Raw genomic sequence first — 21,233 nt, 5'->3', positions numbered from 1 at the left:
TTCTTATTGTCAATAATTCAAACATTATAGATAACCAAAACCCTCTCCCTAAAACTTAGCCCCCTCCCATGCTATATAAGTGTATGATACGTATTTGTGCAACCTTCTTCTTTGCCTAATGATTAAAAACTTGGATTTAGAAGCCAGACTGTTTTTGACTAGGCATCATTAACTTGACATTTGGGCAACTTAATTTCTTCATGAACTTAATTCCTTGGGTATGAGTGGGGACAGTAAAATTCCTGTCTCATCGTGATGTTGAGGGTTAATTGGATAATACATCTAACAAACTTGGAATAATGCCTGAAGCATACTAAGTGTTCAATAAATGTTAGCTATAGTTGTCATATGTACTCCAGTTAGCATCTCTATGTGCCGGCCCTCCACAGACGAATCTTTTTTGGATATACTGCAGGAGTTAAGCCATCTTGGATAAGGGTAATCCTGGTGGCAAGGATTTTTAAAATTTTCATGAAAGGGTTCTTTTTGGCTTCAAGCTTCGATTCTCTCAGAGTCTGCTGCTAGGCTTTGTGTGGGAACAGAGTCCTACACCTTCAGCTCTTACTGTGTATCTCGTGGTGTATATATGATGCTTACAGATCCACATGAATAAAAATTATCTTCTGGCTGTGATAGTTTTATCTTGTCCATAGAAGTATCTGTGTTAAAGAAGGATGCATGATTCTCTTGTTTCTAGATAGATATGTCAGATTTTTCTGTTAGGATTCCTTCAGTCTATTTTGAAAGACCAGTCTCTTTCAGTTTCTTTTTTCTTGTTTCACAGAATTGTAATAATTATGAAAATGTCTTTGATATCTTTTCCATGGCATGTCAGCACTTTTTCATGTCGTGCAATTGCCTATTTTTAGGAAGGAAAGCCACTAAGATAGTCATCTCTTCTTAATATTTTCCTCCTTATTGTCCTGGGGCCTTATTAGATTATTATGGACCATTCTCTCTGCTGTGACTATTTGAGAAGACTAATATATAAAAACAAGTTAACATTTACTGAATACTTCTTATGTGTCAGGCACTGTTTTAAGTGCTTTAGCCACTTATCATTATCTCATTCAATCCCAGCATCTACTTATGAGGAAGATTCTGTTACTATCTTTATTTTAAAAGCTCTGGAAGTTGAGGCACAGATGAAGTAACTTGCCCAAAGTCACATTTCAAGTGGCAGCTTTGGGATTCAAACCTAGGTCCTCTCTGTTCCAGAGCCCGTAACTGCTAGCCCAGTTAATAAACTCGTATAAGGTTATTTAAGGTGGGTGTAAATTTAAATAAGACAATTACTGACTCTGGGAAACAAACTGAGGGCTTCAGAGGGGAGGAGGGTGGGGGAATGGGATAGGCTGGTGATGGGTAGTAAGGAGGGCACGTATGCATGGTGCACTGGGTGTTATACGCAAGTAATGAATCATGGAACTTTACATCAAAAACTAGGGATGTAGTGTATGGTGACTAACATAATATAATAAAAAATATTATTAAATAAATAAATAAGACAATAAAGCCAAATATTTCCTGAAAAAGTCACCATAACTAATCTGATTTTGCTTGCCTGTGGGAAGGAAAATTTGAAATCATGTATCTCTTAAGCATGGGAAAAATGATGTGAAATGATTATCCATAAATAAATATTTGTCTTGGACCATCCTTAAATGAATACAGCTGTTTTGCTTCATTACGAATCATTTGCAGTAGATAGAAAATCACTTACACCTAGCTAAGGACCGATATATATGTGTTTAAAAGGGACTAGAATGAGTTGATTTGTAGATTGCCATTTAGCTGCTGTTTGTAGAAATGGGCTCTCAGAAAGATTGAACTGTGCTAACAGTTCGGAACTGGTTAGTGATTGGAAATTGTTATTTTGTCCTGTTAAATAATATTTGAATGACAGCAGAAAGTTATGCAAGGAAAGGAAAGGCAGGAGAAAGGTGACTTATGGGTCTTATAATTAGAATGTCACTTAGAAGTAATGGTCTAAAAAGTCAATATACATTAACAATCGACACTTGTCTAGGAACTGGAAGGAGTTATAGTATGTGGTTTTTGTTCTGGGCTGTGTCTTGTCAGAGAGAAGCATTGGCTTTTTTTCCCTTCACATAGCAATTCATTTCCCGTTGAAATATGGTAAAGTAGAAAGGGTAAGCCACATTTAACATAACAACAACACTGATAAAATATTTTGGCTTTCTTTAAAGTGTGGCCACACATGGTCAGCGATGTTTTCCTCTCTCCTCTCCATCTTTTTTAACTCCCATTTCCTGTTTGAGAATCCCTTCTAGGTGTTGGTCAAAACTATGGCTTTTAGCATGCATCTCTTTTACAACAGTGTCTTAATGAGTGGTTCAGGGACCGCTGAGACTCTTTCAGGAGTCAAAACTATGTTCATAACAATACTAGAACATTATTTCCTCACAGGTAGGTAGTGTAGTTTTCCAAAGGTTACGTGGTGTGTAACCAAGTGAATACAGAAACAGATAGGAGAATCTGGCTGTGTTCCTTAATCCAGACATTGAAGAGATTTGCAGAAATGTAAAAGAAGGCCACTCTTCTCCAGATTTGCAGTGAGAAGCACTAAGGTTTGTTTCTATGTTAGAACGGAACAGTGACCCCAGTCTAGGCCAGAAAGTCATGGTGCTCCTGTCTAGTGATTGAGCAGATTGCGAGTGGTAGGCAGTGCCCACCACGTGACATCTCCCTGTACATTCTATGGACATCCTGATAGACTGAGGCTATGTCTTCTGATCTAGAGAAGTGAAACTTTTGCTCCTTTTTCATAATTGTGCTGGAGGGTCTATTCCAGATTATAAGGAGCTGTGGAAATCTAGAGAAAGGAGGGCTTGACTTTAGTAGGAACACCATCCAAGCTTACCAGTGACCCCACCTGTAATGTGCTATATTTGGAGTGTTCTTTGTATTGGTTGCTCCCAACTTTGGGAGGACCTAAAGGACCTTTCAGGACAGCCTTTTATTTGACTGTATTAATTGAGCATCTTCTATGTTCCAGCCATGTTCTAGGGACTGGAAGTAAATCAGTGAACAAAATAAAAACAAACATGTCTGTCCTCATGGAGGTTCCATTCCAGCTTTGGAGTTCTTTGCTGTAGTCACAGCTCCCCCTTCAAGGAGAACTCTCAGAGTTGGTGATGGCCATCGTGGTGCTCACGCCTCTGTGTCTTGAGCAGTGGCTGGTAGTTCTCAGTGGCTGGCTGCTAAGGATAGAGTGGAAACTGCTTGACATTTTGTAATCTTTTTTATTATAATTTTTTAAAAAAAGTACCAAATGGTTTGGGATTTTTCAGATGGTACGTGGAACAATAAAGGTGGCCTATCTAATCACCCTTATTGTGGCTGTTTGAATCTTGTTTTCAAGCTAGTGCCCCTTTTGTCAAGAAATTTAACTTAAAAAAATTAAATACCAACTCATGTTAAATTTATTCTAATTGTTTTTCATTTGAAGAAAAGTGTTCATACATGGATGAGATTTTCCTTGCCTGGTGAGTTGCTCCTAAGACCCTGTAATTTGTTTAATAGACTTTTATACAGAAAGAGATTACTTGGCTCATTAGATTGAGTCACTTAATATGACTTGAAGGTTAACTAATGCGGCCATCAGACTCCTGCTCGCCGGCTGGACGTCTATCATATCACTAACTCCAGTCGTTTCCACATGCAGATTAATGGGAATATCATTAGAATATTAATGGAAAAAGAAACTGACATTCAAATTGTGAATGACCAAAAATTGTCTCTAAAGATAATTTTAATTTTTAAGATACACTTTAATAGAAACTTTTTTTTTTTAATTGGGTGGCATTGTGACCTTCCCTTTATTGAAGGTGTTAAAGGAGCTTTTTTTTTTTTTTTAAAGATTTTGNGCCATCAGACTCCTGCTCGCCGGCTGGACGTCTATCATATCACTAACTCCAGTCGTTTCCACATGCAGATGAATGGGAATATCATTAGAATATTAATGGAAAAAGAAACTGACATTCGAATTGTGAATGACCAAAAATTGTCTCTAAAGATAATTTTAATTTTTAAGATACACTTTAATAGAAACTTTTTTTTTTTGATTGGGTGGCATTGTGACCTTCCCTTTATTGAAGGTGTTAAAGGAGCTTTTTTTTTTTTTTTTTAAAGATTTTGTTTATTTATTTGACAGAGAGAGGCAGCAAGAGAGGGAACACAAGCAGGGGGAGTGGGAGAGGGAGAAGCAGGGAGCCTGATGCAGGGCTCGATCCCAGAATGCTGGGATCATGACCTGAGCTGAAGGCAGATGCTTACTGAGCCATGCAGGTTCCCTTTAAAGGAGCTTTTTAAGCAGAATGCACCAAATGGCTGTTGTCTGTTCAGCATTGCTACCTGCCAGGTATCCATTCTCCAGCTGTGCCTGGTGTTCCAAAGACCAGAACATGTAGGGTTCAAATAAAATCCCTCTCTTCTGCCAGTGGGTAAGCCATAGACTGCTACTCAGGGCGGAGATGGGGGAAACTGGGATCCTTTCAAGGGGTCCAACGAACCTCTTTCTTTTTAAACCCCTTAAATCCCACACGTTACCTCTACCTTCAGAGGTATGTGGAGCCTCTAATTTCTGGGCCTTTCCAGGTTCTGAAGTTCTAACTAGCTTGTTTGCTTATTTCACCCTGGTGTGAGTGACATTTAAATTTTAGCATGCTTTTGTCTGTTACACTTCCCATTCTTCTGTTTGTTTTCCAGAGTGCAAAATTTTGGTAACTCTTATGTACTATTCTGTCATCTCCCACTCTTTCTGTCCTTATGAATTTATGCCCTTTATTACCCTTTGCTGTGATTTTACTGGGATTTTGAGAGGAAAGGAGATAAATGTGTATACATTCTGCCATGTTTTACTGGAAGCCCCGGTTTTAACATGCATTACTGAGTGCATGCAACATATCAGGAATTGTGTTAGACACTTGTCTTTTCTCTAACTCAAAAATCCCTTCAAATTCTATTGAGGTTAGAATATTCATTCACATTAGTGCTATTCACCTGTTATTTTTTGAGCAACTTCTATATGGTAGGCACTGTCACATAAAGCATTTCATTCAATCATCACATCCACTCTAAGGCATAGAGATATCTATATACCTCATTTTAATGAATATGGAAACAAATTTAAAGTCACAGGCCCAGTTAAAAGTAATGCTGGGTTTAAGGTAGGCTTTTAAAATAAATACGCTTTCTGTTTATCACCTATCTGTTGGATATTAGATAGATCATTGTGGGTTTTTTTTTTTTTAATGTAAGCTCTGCGCCCAATGTGGGGCTTGAACTCATGACCCCAAGATCAAGAGTCTCATGCTCTACTGACTGACCAACCAGGCACCCCAACCATTGTGTAGTTTTAAGCAGGGGAACACAATATAGGATGAAAGTGCTGTTTTTGTTTAATTTAGTGATAATATTTAAGATACATAGTAGATCTAAAAAGATAACGAGGCGTCAAGATCAACTGGCACTAAAGCAGTGATGAATGGCCTTCAGTGTTAAGGGCCTAGATTTGGGGGAGAGAGCAGTAGCAATGAGGAAGGTAATTAGGTTTAAGAAGTGTGTGTGGGGAGGTGCGTTTGAATCCATTCTCTTAAATGAGCTACTGTAACAAAGAACTTAGCCCTGAGTCTGGTACTCTCATTTCTGAATACGAACTAGTAGGCTTTGATAACCATCTTGACTGTGACATGAATAAGGAGTTAAAGGGAATGTCAGGTTTTCAAGTCAGGTGAATAGGAGTGCCATATCAAGGACTGAGGGTAAGGTAGGAAGAAGTGCAAGGGGAAATTAGTAAATTTGAACACCATATGTGAATGTCATGGTTTTTTGGAAATATGAACATTTGACATGTCTTCTGTATTCCTTTCTTTGTTTTTTGGCATTTATCTGAATGTCCTATAATCATATCGTACACTATTACAGAAAGTTGACTTCAGTCACAGGAGTTCTTGGTAGATAATAGTACATACCCATGTTTTTAAGCTAATCTTTAGTATTTTTTTAAATTATTTATTTATTTATTGATTGATTGATTTTATTTATTTATTTGAGAGAGACAGAGAGCATGAGAAGGAGAGGATCAGAAGGACAAGCAGACTCCCCACTGAGTAGGGAGTAGGGAGCCCAATGTGGGACTCGATCCTGGGACTCCAGGATCATGACCTGAGCCCAAGGCAGTTGCATAACCAACTGAGCCACCCAAGTACCCTATTTTTAAATCTTAATTTGAGGGCCATTTTTTTTTTCCTTTTTGGAAGCAAGTACTCTGATTTCATTAGCATATAAAGTGTTTATACAAATCAATTATAAAAGACCAGGAACCCAATGTAAAAGACATGAATGGACAGTTCAGATAAAGAGAAAAAAAGATCAATAGTCACCATAATTAAAGGCACACAAACAAAATATATATATCGTGTATATAATTTTTCAAATGTGAGATTGAAAATTATTTAAAGATGTGTCAATCCCTAGTATGGGGAAACATGCATTCTCAAATACTACTGATGGGAGGTGAGGGAGAGCATGTACATCAGTGCAGCCTTCTTGGAGGGCAGCTGGATGATATCTAGCCAAAATTTAAATGCGTATATCCTTTGACACAGCACTTCATCTTCTGCAAATTATCTCATAGACTTGCATAAGTGTGTCATGATATATGCCAAAGAATACCCATGGTGCATTGTTTGAAAATAGCATTAATTCTTCACTCGCAGAGGAGTTAGTTAAATGGATTATGCAATTCATACCATAAAATATGGTATATAGTCTTTAAAAACAGTGAGATAAAGCCAGATTTATGGGAAAATATCCAAGGTGTGTTAAGTTAAAGAAAAAAAAAAGATATAGAATAATGTGTCTGATAAAGTTTGATTTATGTTAAAAATTATGTTTCTAAATGCATAAAATATTTTTGGAAATGTACTCCAGAAGGATGCTCAGTTAACAGTAGTTACCTCTAGAGAGGCAACAGGGATAGAAAGCAGAGGGAGAGCTTTACTCTTACAGTTTTATATTCTGTACACTATTAGTTTTATTTTTTTAAGCATATAAGATTAATATGAGGAAACAGGACTCCTGTTGTCCTTTGCTAAACTTTTTTTTTTTTTAAGTAAGCTACCCCCAACATGGGGCTCACACTCACCACCCCAAGATCAAGAGTCACATGCTCTACTGACTGGTGCCCCTCCTTTGCTAAACTTATAATGAACCCTGGAGCTCCTGGGTGGCTCAGTAGGTTGGGGGTCCGACTTGATCTCAGCTCAGGTCATGATCTCAAGATTGTGGGTTCGGGCCTTGTGTTGGGCTCTGTGCTGGGCATGGAGCCTACTTAAAACCAACAAACAAACAACAGCAAAACTTATAATGAGTTTTGTTTTCCATAATTAAAATTATTATAGAAAATTTCAAGCTTTGGGGCGCTTGGGTGGCTTGGTCGTTAAGCGTCTGCCTTCGGCTCATGGCGTAATCCTGGGGTCCTGGGATCGAGCCCTACATTGGGCTCCTCTGCTAGGAGCCTGCTTCTTCATCTCCCACTCCCCCTGCTTGTGTTCCCTCTCTTGCTGGCTGTCTCTCTCTCTGTCAAATAAATAAATAAAATCTTAAAAAAGAAAAAGAAGAGAAAAGAAAAGAAAAAGAAAGAAAGAAAGGAAGAAAGAAAGAAAGAAATTTCAAACTTATCTATACCCCTTCCCTCTCCTTTACCCTACTCCTGGATTCTTTTGAAACAAATCCTAGACATTATATTATCTAATCTATAAATAGTTTATTATGTGCCTCTAAAAGATAAGAATTATTTTTTATAAACATAACCACAATAATTATCACGCATGTAAATATTGACAGTAATTCCTTAGTATCACCAAATATGTTAGTCAATGTGCAAATCTCCCCAGTTATTTCATTTTTTAAAATAGTTTGCTCATTTGAATCAGGATCCAAATAAAGTTCAAACATTGCAATTAGCTGATAGTATTTCTCTTTTTTGACTCCCTCCACTCTTTTTCTTTTGAAACCTCTTTGTCCTATTTGAATAATTTGTCCTCTAGAATTTCCTTCAGCCTGAATATTGGTGACTATATCCCAGTGTCAGTTAACCATTATTAGATTGTTTACTATGTTGTCTGTAAATTAGTAGTAAAATCCAGAGACAAATTAGATTCAGGTTCTGTTTCTGAGGAAGAAATTCTTAGTGAGTGTTGGTGTTGTGTGGGGAATGATTTTTTGTGTAGAATGACCAGTTGACAGCTTCACTGAGAAGGTAACACGTGAGCACATATCTGAATGAAGTGAGGAAGCAAGCCATGCGGATATCTGAGGGAAGAGCATTTGAAGCAGCAGAAACAGAATTGCATGGGTCTTGGGATCAGAGGTTACCTGGTGTGTCAGAGGAACAGTGAGGAGGCCATTGGCTAAAGAGGAATACGTGAGCCGGAGAATAATGGGAGCTAGGCCAGAGAGATAGCCTTATTGTGAAATTGTGATGGACAGAAATAGAGTCAAGATTCAGATGGAAGAATCGGTAAGACTTGGGGATCGACTGGATATGGGTGGCAGAAAGGAGGAAGGAGATAGGGAACACAGTGATCTCATAACATGAATATTTTGACTTCATTTAAGAGAATAAAGCAGCTGGAGCAGATAAGCTTAGATACCTATTATCATGCAAATCTCTTTTTATTACAACACTGGGGAAGAGGTAATATTGATTATACCCATTATGAAGGGAAAAAGTCGCTCTCCATAGAATGGATTTTCCTTTGGTTTTGGTAGTTCTCCAGTTGGGGACAGACTTGACTGCTCAGCAGCCAGGAGAATGCCTGAGTAATGGGGAAGCAGGGCTAGACTAGATATGGACGGAGCCCTTAGGATACTGCACACTGCTCCCGACACATTACCACATCCTATATACACAGACACACGCACATCCCATTTGCATTTTTGTTCTTCTTTGCAGTCTTTAACAATTCTGCTAAATTCCTAGTTGACATTAACCTAGTTCAGTAGTATTGCGGCTGCTTCTCCTGAGAGAGAAGTCATTATGATTTTGTGTCTGTACTAAGCATGGTTTTAGGAGATGCATCCATCCATTAAATCCTCATTTACTAGTGATCTGCATAAGTCTCCATGTGATGCCTGGATGACAGAGGACAATGACATGGTCATTGTGTCAGGTCTCAAGGACTTCAAAATCTAATAAGGTGGACAAAGGAAAGCAGGGATCACAGTTAGCATGCCATAATATAGGGTGTGAAGAAGGTACGGGGAGTCCAGGGAAGGTTTCCTTAAGCTTTAGGCTAAGTGAGACAGACTTCTGGGGTGCGTGGGTGGCTCGGTCGTTAAGCATCTGCCTTCGGCTCAGGTCATGATCCCAGGGTCCTGGGATTGAGCCCCGCATCGGGCTCCCTGCTCAGTGGGAGGCCTGCTTCTCCCTCTCCCACTCCCCCTGCTGGTGTTCCCTCTCTTGCTGTGTCTCTTTCTGTCCAATAAATAAATAAAATCTTAAAAAAGAAAAGACTTCTAAAAAAAGATAACTTCCATGAAATTTTCACGTGCTGCCTAATCTGTATGGAACACTCCCTTCTACTTCTGTCCTTTCCAAGTCCTTCAGACCCATCTTCCTGAGGAAGGCTGTGTTTATAGGTCCCTGTGTGACCTTCCTTGTTCTTTCCCAGTATTCCGTATACTATAATAGCCAGAAGGAAACAACTCTAGGGTCAGTTAACAGAAAGCAGAGTGCAAGCAGGTTCATATGAAGTTTATTTTATATTAATTCATAATTAAAATTAGTACTACTGTTACACAAATAGAACCATATAGAAGTAGCTTGAAATGCAGTGGCTTCTGGGGCGCCTGGGTGGCGCAGTCAGTTCAGCGTCTGCCTGTGGCTCAGGTCATGATCCCAGGGTCCTGGGATCAAGACCCTTGTCCGGCTCGCCGCTCAGTGGGGAGTCTGCTTCTCTCTCTGCCCCTCCCCCAATTCGTGCTCACTCTGTCTCTCAAATAAATAAAATCTTTAAAAAAAATACAAGGCTTCAGTCCTATAGAACAGCATTTCTCAAACTTATGACATTTGTATACCACCGTCATGATTTTTTTTTTAAGATTTTATTAATTTAGTTGAGAGAGATTGAGAGAAAGAGAGAGAGTGAGAGCATGAGCTGGATGAGGGGCAGAGGGAGAAGCAGACTCCTTGCTGAGCAGGGAGCCTGATGCAGGACTCGATCCCAGGACTCTGGGGTCATGACTTGAGCCGAAGGCAGATATTTAACCAACTGAGCCACCCAGGCGCCCCCCCACTGTCATGATTTTTGTCACGCATGGGTTAAATTTGTAGAGTTACTTAGGGGCGCCTGGGTGGCACGGCGGTCGGGCGTCTGCCTTTGGCTCGGGGCGTGATCCCGGCGTTATGGGATCGAGCCCCACATCAGGCTCTTCTGCTATGAGCCTGCTTCTTCCTCTTCCCACTCCCCTGCTTGTGTTCCCTCTCTCGCTGGCTGTCTCTATCTCTGTCGAATAAATAAATAAAATCTTTAAAAAAAAATTTGTAGAGTTACTTAATATTTTTCTGTAACCCAAATTACTTTTTTTTTTAATTTAAAATCCTACTTGAACCTCATCTTAAAAAATATTTGCGGGGGCACCTGGGTGGCGCAGTCATTAAGTGTCTGCCTTCGGCTCAGGGCGTGATCCCAGCATTCTGGGATCGAGCCCCACTTCAGGCTCCTCCGCTAGGAGCCTGCTTCTTCCTCTCCCACTCCCCCTGCTTGTGTTTGCTCTCTCGCTGGCTGTCTCTGTCAAATAAATAAATAAAATCTTAAAAAAAAAATATTTGCGGAGTTATGGATTTTCTGTTGTAAGAATATGTGACTACTATATTAAAATATTTGCCCCTGGAGAGTTCCATTTCTGGATAAGACAGGGTAAGCACATGCCACCCAGGCTCTCCCACCGAATGCAGCTAAAAACCTGGGTAGAACACATGGAATCACAATTCGAGGATTCTGAGATGTCACAGTAGCAGGGAGATTAGAGAAGAGCAGCATCTGAAGTACCACCATCCAGCTGGGAGTTTCCCCTTTTATTTCAAGCGTCTTCTGTCTGGATTTCGTGCAGCCCAAACCTGGAAGTTGGCACCAGGCAAGAACAGAGAGAGGTCTAGGATAAACCCTCTAGTTCTGACCTGAGTGGAAAAGAAGACTCCTAGTACTCAGAGAGAGCGGTAGAAACTGCCCCCTTTAAAAATTTTTTTTTTAATCTTTTTTTTTTAATCATTCTGTCATTCCCCAACCCCCAGGAAATCTTGTGTTGGTGCTGGCAATGTCAGCAGCGGGAGCTTACAGATGCCTGAAGCTCTGGGGTGTGGGGGGAACCTTTCTCTCCAGTTGGAGAAGCTGTCATCCTAAAAAGGTAGGGGTGTACTCCCATTACTTCTTTCCTTTCTCTGTCTTCCTGCTCCCTAGCTTCCAAATTATGTGGTGGAATGATAATAAAAGCCCCAGGTTTCTGGCTGGAAGACAGGAAAGGGGCACTCCGAAGAACTGAAAAGTACCTAGGAGTTAGTGGAGAGGGAGGAGCTTAGGAAAGCAACCCCATAAGGTTGTTTGTGATCTCCTGGGCTCACCCCCAATTGTCACATGCGTGGATCTGTTCCCAAGCAGCATACCAGAAACTTTTGAGTGTTGAGCTATGAGATGAATCACTGTCCGGGTCCTAAACTGGCCACTGGGTTGTGCTCCTGCCAGACATATCGGAATAGCTTTGCAACGGCTTTAAATGTAGAAATGACATTTCAATCATACCCCACAGAAGGTTCATTGGAACTTGGGACCGGAATCCAACCAGGATGATTGCTTGCTAAAGTAAAAATATCAACATTTTCCATAGGATTTAAACAAGACGCAGAGTCTCGTAATACTGAAAATGTCCAGGGCAGAATATAAAATTATTTAGCCTACAAAAAAAATGGGAAACTCTCAACCAATGTAAAAGAGATAACCAGTAGATGCCTACACTGAGAGAATACCTCTTCTCTACATGTGAATTATGCCCTTCCATTCAATTTGATTGGCAAGCCTTGGCCACATGCCCACTGCTGGCCTAGTGACCATTGCCAGGGAGTGCCACGCACAAACGGGCTGACACTTCTCAGGGCCCACCTCTGGAGCTAGTGCTGAGGTCATCTTCTGAAGCACATGACCCTATGGAGGAAGAGTGGCTCCTCAGAGAAAAAAACAAGTTCTCACTTCCAGACTTCATAAAAACTTATCTAAGTTGGGTTCTCAGATTTTAAGGGACTATTCTATAGTAAGGTACAAAGAGGATTGAAAAGAGAGAACCTGTCAGATGGCTCAATACAAATTTTATTAAACCCTTTGTGTGTTTTCCCTTTGTGTATGATTCTTTCTATTTTTATTTTTTAGGCAGATGGGTAAATATGCTTCAAGGCCAACTGTTATTTTAGCACTGAAATAAATAACCAGTTGAAGAATGCAGGTGTAGGGAGCCATACTTTACCCTTTGTAGCTGAAGATGACAGCCACTGACCAGTAATTGCCATCTCCCTAGCGGGTCCCCACCAGCTGCCTATACTGGTCCGGGATTTGTAGCTGCAGACTCCACGTACTGAATTTGGCACAGTTTGCACCTGCTCTCCTCTCTTCAGAAAGAAATATTCCAGGTGCTCATCCGTGCTCCCTCGGTTTATCTGTCACTGTGATTTCTGTGAGTTCTCAGTGGTGCTGTATCATTTGAAGTTTTGCTTTAGTGTGTCTTCAAAGTGTTTCTTTTTCCTATTCTGCTTGAATTATCTCTGTTCAGCTCATCACACACCAGCTACTTAGGAATGCAAAGCAGAGATGTTTAGAAAGCGTGCTTGAGAGAGAGGCTACTGAAGGTGGCGTCAGAGCTTACTAATATTACAAGTTCTTAAAGCCTTAAATGTGTCAGGCTTCAATTAGTGTAGGCAGAAAGGGGTCAGAATGAAGGTGGCTTTAAATTGTAAACACAGCCGTAAAATGGCAGGATCAGATTTTCAGGGACTAAGGTGAAGAGGTGACTCATAAGAGCCCAGAGTAATACTTTGCCCAAAAGTACCTCTACATTACCCTTATAACATTTGACCGATGGGAAAAGGGGACTTTGTATGAATCCAATGGAAAGATCTTACTAGAGAGCAAGCTAGTCCCAGTCCTCACTTCGTTGGCAGTGCCAGCTTATGATCTGGAGCAAGTCAACGTACGTTGACATTCGTTTCTAGAGCTCTAACTCTGTGCCAGGCATTGCTCTAAGCATTTTACATATTAACTCATTTAATCCTCACAACAACCCTATGAAGTAGAAACTATTACTGTTCTTATATTATGGATAAGGAAATTGAGGCCCAAAGAGATGATTTGCTCAAGACTGTATATAACTAATAAGCCCAGAGCTAGAATTCCAACCCAGGCAGCTTTGCTTGACCTTTTAACCACTATGCTATATTGCCTCTCCATTTGTTTATACACGATGTATTAAAAATACCTACCATAACTATTTTTCAGAGTTGTGCAAAGCAGAAAATGAAATAATAAAAAGTTCTTTTAATAAAGAATAATACTTTCCAAAAGAAAGCTATAGCATAAGAACCCAACACTAATGCTGGCAAGTACTATGAGAAGCCCATTTCTAGACAACTGTGACATTTAGAATCAGAATCATAAGTTAGGTTAAAAGGCCCTCCAAGGCTTCGTTCTAAGAGGACTTTATCTAAAACAGTGGTTATCAGATTTTAAAAACTTCACAGATCCGTCAAATACACACTTGTACGCGCGCACGCGCACACACACCCCAACCCAAACTACCATCTGCTATCATTACCATTACAGAAAGGACATTTAACACCAAGAACGTTGGTGAGATATAATCTCCTAGTAAAGAACAGTTTCCCAAGAACAAAACGGATAGCAGTTTTACCCCGGCTAGTGAGATTATTGGTCTGAACACTAGTGGTTGGGGAATTCATTCATCTGAACTGGTGGGTGTAGATACTGTTGGTTTAGAAGAAACATTACCTTGGGGTAGAGTGAACTCCCAAATGACGGCATCAGTCATATCAATTGGAAGCATTTTCAGGTAAATACTATTTGAGGTATAGTTTATCCTGCTTCTTAGTAGAGATTTTGGTGTTTGCCCTGGCAACCTGAGATGCCTTTACCTATCTAGGTTGTGTGTGTTTATTTCTTATCTTACACATGAGATTGTAAACTCTGAAGTCACGAGTCTTGTTTGTGTTGAACAAATGTTTTAATGCTTTTTCTTCTTTTTTTGATGAGGTAAAAATATATGAAATTTACTATATCTTAACCATTTTTAAGTGTACAGTTTGTTATTGTGAAGTATATTTACATTGTTGTGAAACAGATCTCCAGGGTTTATTTCTGGGCTCTCTGTCCTATTCTGTTGGTCTGTTTGTCTTTATGACAGTACCACATTGTTTTGATTACTGAGGCTTTGTAACAGTTTGAAATCAGAAAGTGTGAATCCTCCAACCTTGTTCGTTTTGAAAATTGTTTTGGCTTTTTGGAGTCCCTTGAGATTCCATATGAATTTTAGGATGATATTTCTGCCAAAAATGCCATTGGGATTTTGATAAGGATTTTATTGAATGTGGACATCTTAACAATACTGTTTTCTAATGAACATGAGATGTCTTTTCATGTGTTTGTGTCTACTCCAGTGAAGCTATTTGGTCCTGGGCTTTTCTTTTTTGGGAGGTTGTCTGTTTGTTTTTATTGAAGTGTAGTTGGCACACACAATGTTAGATTGGTTTCAGGTGTATAGCACAGTGATTTGATAAGTCTGTACGATATGCAATACCCACAGGTGTAGCCACCACCTGTCACTATACGATGCTACTACAGTACCATCGACTACATTCTGTTGGGAGGTTTTTGATTTCAGATTTAATTTCCTCATTGGTTATTGGTCTTTTCAGATTTTCTATTTCTTCATGATTCAGTCTTGTATAGATTGGTAGATTGTGTGTTTTTAAGAATGTATCCATTTCTTCAAAGTTATCCAGTTTGTTGGTGTGCAGTTCTGCAGTTCATAGTATTCTCTTATAATCCTTCTTATGTCTGTGGAATTGGTTATAATTTTCCCGTTCATTTCTGATTTTAATTATCTAAGCCCTTGCTTTTTGTCCTAATTAATCTAGGTAAGGGTTTGTCAGTTTTGTTATCTTTTCAAAAAACCTACTCTTAGTTTCACTGACTTTTTTTTCCTATTTTATTTTTATTTAGTAATATTATTATTATTATTTTACCTAATCTTCATTATTTCCTTCCTTCTGCTAGCTTTGGGCTTAGTTCTTTTTTTTCTAGTTCCTTGAGGTGCAAAGTTAGGTTCTTGATTTGAGGGTTGTTTTGTTTTTTCTAATGTATCACATTTACAGCTATAAACTTCCCTCTTAAAAGCACTGTTTTCACTGGAACCCATAGTTGTGGTATGTTGTTTTTTCACTGTCTCAAGGTATTTTCTAAGTTCCCTTGTGACTTCTTTGACCTCTTGGTTATTTGTGAGTATGCTGTTTGATTTCCACATATTTGAAGATTTTCCAGTTTGCCTTGTGCTGTTGATTTCTAGTTTTATTTCATTGTGTTGGAAAGGATACTTTGCATAATTCCAGTCTTCTTGAGTTTGTAAAGACTCATTTTGTGGCCTGACATGTGTCTTATCCATGGAGAATGTTCCAGGTGCACTTGAGAAGAATGTATATTCTGTTGTTGGGTGGAACATTCTGTATATGTCTGTTACGTGCATTTGGTTTATAATGTTCAAGTTCTCTGTTTCCTTACTGATCTTCTGTTTGGTTGTTCTGTCCACTACTGAAAGTGGAGTGTTGAAGCATCTTATTGTGTTGCTGTCTATATTACATTCAAGTCTGTAAAAATTTGCTTCATATATTTATAGGAGCTCTGAGGTTTGGTGCATAAATGCTCATAGTTGTCCTATCTTCTGGGTGAATTGACCTTTTTGTCATTATATAATGTCTTTCTTTGTCTCTCATAACAGTTTTTTTTTAAGTTTTATTTATTTAAGTAATCTCTACATCCCACAGGAGGCTCGAACTCACAACCCTGAGATCAAGAGTCACATGCTTTTCCGACTGAGCCAGCCAAGCACCTGTCTTGTAACAGTTTTTGATTTAAAGTTTATTCTGTCTGATATTAGTATAGAAACTCCTGCTCTCTTTTGGTTATCATTTGCATGGAATTTTTTTTCCTTCCTTTTTACTTTCAGTCTATGTGTGTTCTTAGATCTAAAGTAATAGTTGGATATAGTTGGATCATGATTTTTAATCCATTCAGGCAATCTGTGTCTTTTGATTGGAGAGTTTAATCCATTCATACTTTCCATAATTATGATAGTAGAGGACTTACTATTGCCATTTTGTTAATTGTTTCCTGTATGTCTTAAAGCTTTTTTTCCCCCTTATTTCCTTTCTTACTACCTACCTTGTGTTTCTTTGATTTTTGTATGGATATGTTTTTATTCCTATTTCATTTCCTTTTGTGTATATCTTATATTGTCTTTGTGGTTACCATTAGAATTATATAAAACATCACAAAGTTATAGCATTCTCTTTAAACTGATAACTTAACCTCCATACAGAAACTGTACTTCTCTATAGCTCCCCACGCTTTATTTATTTATTTTTAAGTAGCGTCCATGCCAAATGCGGTGCCCAGCGTGGGGCCTGAACTCACAACCCCCGAGATCAAGACTTGAGCTGAGATTAAGAGTTGGACACTTGGGGCGCCTGGGTGGCACAGCGGTTAAGCGTCTGCCTTCGGCTCAGGGCGTGATCCCGGCGTTGTGGGATCGAGCCCCACATCAGGCTCCTCCACTATGAGCCTGCTTCTTCCTCTCCCACTCCCCCTGCTTGTGTTCCCTCTCTCGCTGGCTGTCTCTATCTCTGTCAAATAAATAAAATCTTTAAAAAAAAAAAAAAGAGGGGCGCCTGGGTGNTCCATAATTATGATAGTAGAGGACTTACTATTGCCATTTTGTTAATTGTTTCCTGTATGTCTTAAAGCTTTTTTTCCCCCTTATTTCCTTTCTTACTACCTACCTTGTGTTTCTTTGATTTTTGTATGGATATGTTTTTATTCCTATTTCATTTCCTTTTGTGTATATCTTATATTGTCTTTGTGGTTACCATTAGAATTATATAAAACATCACAAAGTTATAGCATTCTCTTTAAACTGATAACTTAACCTCCATACAGAAACTGTACTTCTCTATAGCTCCCCACGCTTTATTTATTTATTTTTAAGTAGCGTCCATGCCAAATGCGGTGCCCAGCGTGGGGCCTGAACTCACAACCCCCGAGATCAAGACTTGAGCTGAGATTAAGAGTTGGACACTTGGGGCGCCTGGGTGGCACAGCGGTTAAGCGTCTGCCTTCGGCTCAGGGCGTGATCCCGGCGTTGTGGGATCGAGCCCCACATCAGGCTCCTCCACTATGAGCCTGCTTCTTCCTCTCCCACTCCCCCTGCTTGTGTTCCCTCTCTCGCTGGCTGTCTCTATCTCTGTCAAATAAATAAAATCTTTAAAAAAAAAAAAAGAGCTGGACACTTAACCAACTGAGCCACCCGGGCACCACCATACTTTATGTTATTGATGTTAGAATTTACATCTTTATATATTGGATACTTATTAACATAGATTTATAGAGTTTTTAAATGTTTTTATCATTTAAATTTTGTACACCAAAAATTACTGTAGTACAGGTTACTATATTTGTCCATATATTTACTTTTACTGGAGAACCTTATATTTTTAAATGTTTTTGTGTTGCTGTCCATTGTCTTTTTCTTTCTAAGGATTCCATTTAGCATTTCTTGTAGAGCAGGACTAGTGGTAATGAACTGTCTAGGTTTTTCTTATCTGAGAAAGTCTTAATTTCACCTTCACTTTTGAAGGATAATTTTGTTGGATACAGTATTCTTGGTTGACCGGGTTTTTTTTTTCTTTCAGCACTTTGAATATAGCATCTCTCTCCCTTCTAGCCTACAAAGTTTCTGCTGAGAAATCGTTGATAATCATATGGAAGCTCACTTGTACGTGACAAATAGCTTTTCTCTTGTTGCTCTGAACAATGTGATGTGTCTTGCTGTGGTTCTCCTTGGATTTATCTTAGTTGGAGTCTTTTGAGCTTTTTGAATCTATATGTCCATTTCTTTCCTCAGATTTGGGATATTTTCAGCCACTATTTCTTCAAATATGCTCTCTACCCCTTTCTCTTTATCTTCTCTTTCTGGGACTCCCATAACGTGCACATTGATCCTTTTAATAGTGTCCTGTAAGTCCTTAAGGCTGTCTTTACTTTTCTTCATTCTTTTTTCTTTTTTGTTCCTCTGACTTAATTTCAGATGACCTGTGCAAGTTTGTGGCTTTTTTCTTCTGCTTTATCATAATTCCTGTTAAACCCATCTAATGATTTTTTCACGTCAGTTATTGTATTTTTCAGGTCCAGAATTTTTTTTTAAGATTTTATTTATTTATTTATTTGAGAGAGAGACAGAGCACAAGCTGGGAGAGGGGCAGAGAGAGAGGGAGAGAAACAAGCAGACTCCCCACTGAGCGGGGAGCCCAGTGAGGGGCTTGATACCAGGACCCTGAGATCATGACCTGAGCCGAAGTCAGTCACTTAACTCACTGGGCCACCCAGGCACCTCTCAGCTTCAGAATTTCTTTTTCTTTTCTTTCTTTTTTTTTTTTTTAAGATTTTATTTATTTATTTGACAGAGAAAGATAGAGCGCAATCAGGGGGAGTGGCAGACAGAGGGAGGGGGAGAAGCAGACTCCCCGCTGGGCAGGGAACCTGATGTGGGGCTTGATCCTAGGACCCTGGGATCATGACCTGAGGCTGAAGGCAGACACTTAACAGACTGAGCCACCCAGGCACCCCAGAATAGATGGTTTCCATCTCTTTGATATCTCATTTTCTTCATGTATTATTTTCCTGAGTTAATTTAGTTGTCTATTTGTGTTCTCTTTTAGCTCATTGAACATCTTTTATGTGTGTGTGAGAGAGAGAGAGAGAGCAGAGGTGAAAGGCAGAGGGAGGGGGAGAGAGAGAATCTTAAGCAGGCTCCACACTCAGCGTGAGTCCTGAAATGGGGCTCAGTCTCACAACACTGAGATCATGCCCTGAGCTGAAATAATGAGTTGGACATTTAACCAACTGAGGCACTTGGGCGTTCCCTCTTTGAACATCTTTATGACAGTTATAAATTTCTTGTCCGGTAGTTCATAGATATGCATCTGTTTAGAATGTTTCTACAGTTTTGTTTAATGGCCTTTTGTTGGGCCATGTTTCCCTCTTTCTTTGTCTGCCTTATAATTTTTTACTGGGATTTTAGCATTTGGTAAAACAACCACCTATTCCCATCTTTGTGTACTAGATTTGTGTAGGGAAAGACCTTTGTCAGTTAGCCCAGCTAGGGATCCTAGGATCCCTCAAACCTTTTCTGATTTCTTGCTCCCCCTGATGTCTGCCTACAAAACTGTACCTCAAACATACCATTTACCTTTTTTTTTTTTCAGTGGCTTCTAAACTCTGACTCCAGTCTGGTCAGTGCCAAGTCTGGTGAGACATAAATTTTTCCTTCAGAGAACCTTCAGACAAGCCAGAATGTTGGGTGCTTTGTCCATCCTTATTTCGTCCAGAGAGAGGAGTCCTGCTTGAGGGGTTTTCCTCCTAGTTGCTCCATGCTCTGCTGTGGAGGGAGAGGGGTATCAATGGGCACATGAGTACAACAATTTCCCCTCCCCATTTGCTGAAATCTCCTGGTTTTACAATGACTTGGGGCCTGTAGCTTCTTATTTGGTCTCTGGAGTTCTCACGGAAGTGTTCTGATCCATATGTTACAAATGCACTTTCTCTGTTGAAGAATGAGGGCCTGTAACTTCCTAGTCTGCTGTCTTGCTGATATCTTTCCCTCTAATGCTTATCTTTAAAGCATTTTCCTTTGCATTGGCAATAGGAAGAAATGGAAGCCGCCGTGAAGTAATCGATAGATATTCTGGCCAAGAATACAAGATTTAGAAATTAAAAGTACCAGTATTTGGTAGACTGTAATAAGTGCTCAGCCTATAAATGTAATAGCAGCTTAGAGAGGAACTTCATAAATTTTGAACCTAGAACTGGACAAATAATAAGCTTTTGTGGATGGTAAGCTCCCTGAAGGCAAGGGCTATGCCTTTTTTAAAAGATATTATTTATTTATTTGTCAGAAAGAGAGAGCACAAACGGGGGGAGTGGCAGGCAGAGGGAGAAGGAGAAGCAGGCTCCCTGCCGAGGAAGCAGCCCAATACGGGACTTGATCCTGGGACCCTGGAATCATGACCTGAGCTAAAGGCAGGCGCTTGACCGACTGAGCCACCCAGGTGTCCCAAGGATTGTGCCTTTTTCACTGTAATATTTCCAGGGCCAACAGAATACCTAATAGTTATTCAGATTATTTACTGAACAAATAAATGAGCCAGAAAGGAGGATAGGCCCTTCCTAGAGGGGGGCAGTATAAGCAAAGGGGAGAAGGCAAGGGTGTGTCTAGTGTGTTTGCGAGGCAATGGATAGTTTAGTTTGTTTACATTGGAGGAAGCCTACAGAGATACTCAGAAATAGAGGCGTCAGGTGATAAAGTCTTAAATCTTCAGCAGAAAATAGTAAGGTGCTGTGGACATTTTTGGGGCATTTACTTTTGGAAAGGGCTTTTTGGGTAGATTGGGTGGAAATTATTTTCCATCATGAAGGGAGATTTTTAAGGTATGAGTGTTTGACTTGATGTGAGTACATAGAAGATAAAGAGAGAGGAAGGAATCCTCGATGAGACAGAACTTTCTATTCTTGGATAAATGGGAAAGTGATGGTGCTACTCATGGAGATGGGGAGATCAGAGAATGGATGTGGTTTTGTTTTGTTTTTAACTGGAAAAACATCTCAAGGTGTCTTATTTCAGGTCTTTTAGGTACTGGTTTGTGAAGAACAACTTAAGTGTTCTCTATGAGCCAAAAGACCTCCTTTCTCAGCTGCCTGCCACTTCCCCTGTCTACTCTTGTTAACTTCTTCCTACCTGCTCGATTTATATCATTTCATAAACTTTTCCTACCTTTTGTTAACTTGGATTCTCTGGTTCTTAAAACAATAGTTGTGTGT

General features: G+C 39.6%; 1 protein-coding gene across 1 annotated transcript in view; it reads left to right on the top strand.

Annotated features, from left to right (window-relative positions):
- USP49 (ubiquitin specific peptidase 49) overlaps positions 1–21,233 on the top strand; it is a 55,724-nt gene that overhangs the window by 556 nt on the left and 33,935 nt on the right.

This window comes from Ailuropoda melanoleuca, chromosome 19, assembly GCF_002007445.2.
Source record: "Ailuropoda melanoleuca isolate Jingjing chromosome 19, ASM200744v2, whole genome shotgun sequence".
Lineage (NCBI taxonomy): Eukaryota > Metazoa > Chordata > Mammalia > Carnivora > Ursidae > Ailuropoda > Ailuropoda melanoleuca.
The sequence above is the reverse complement of the archived record's forward strand: the minus strand, read 5'-3'. Positions and strand labels throughout refer to the sequence as shown.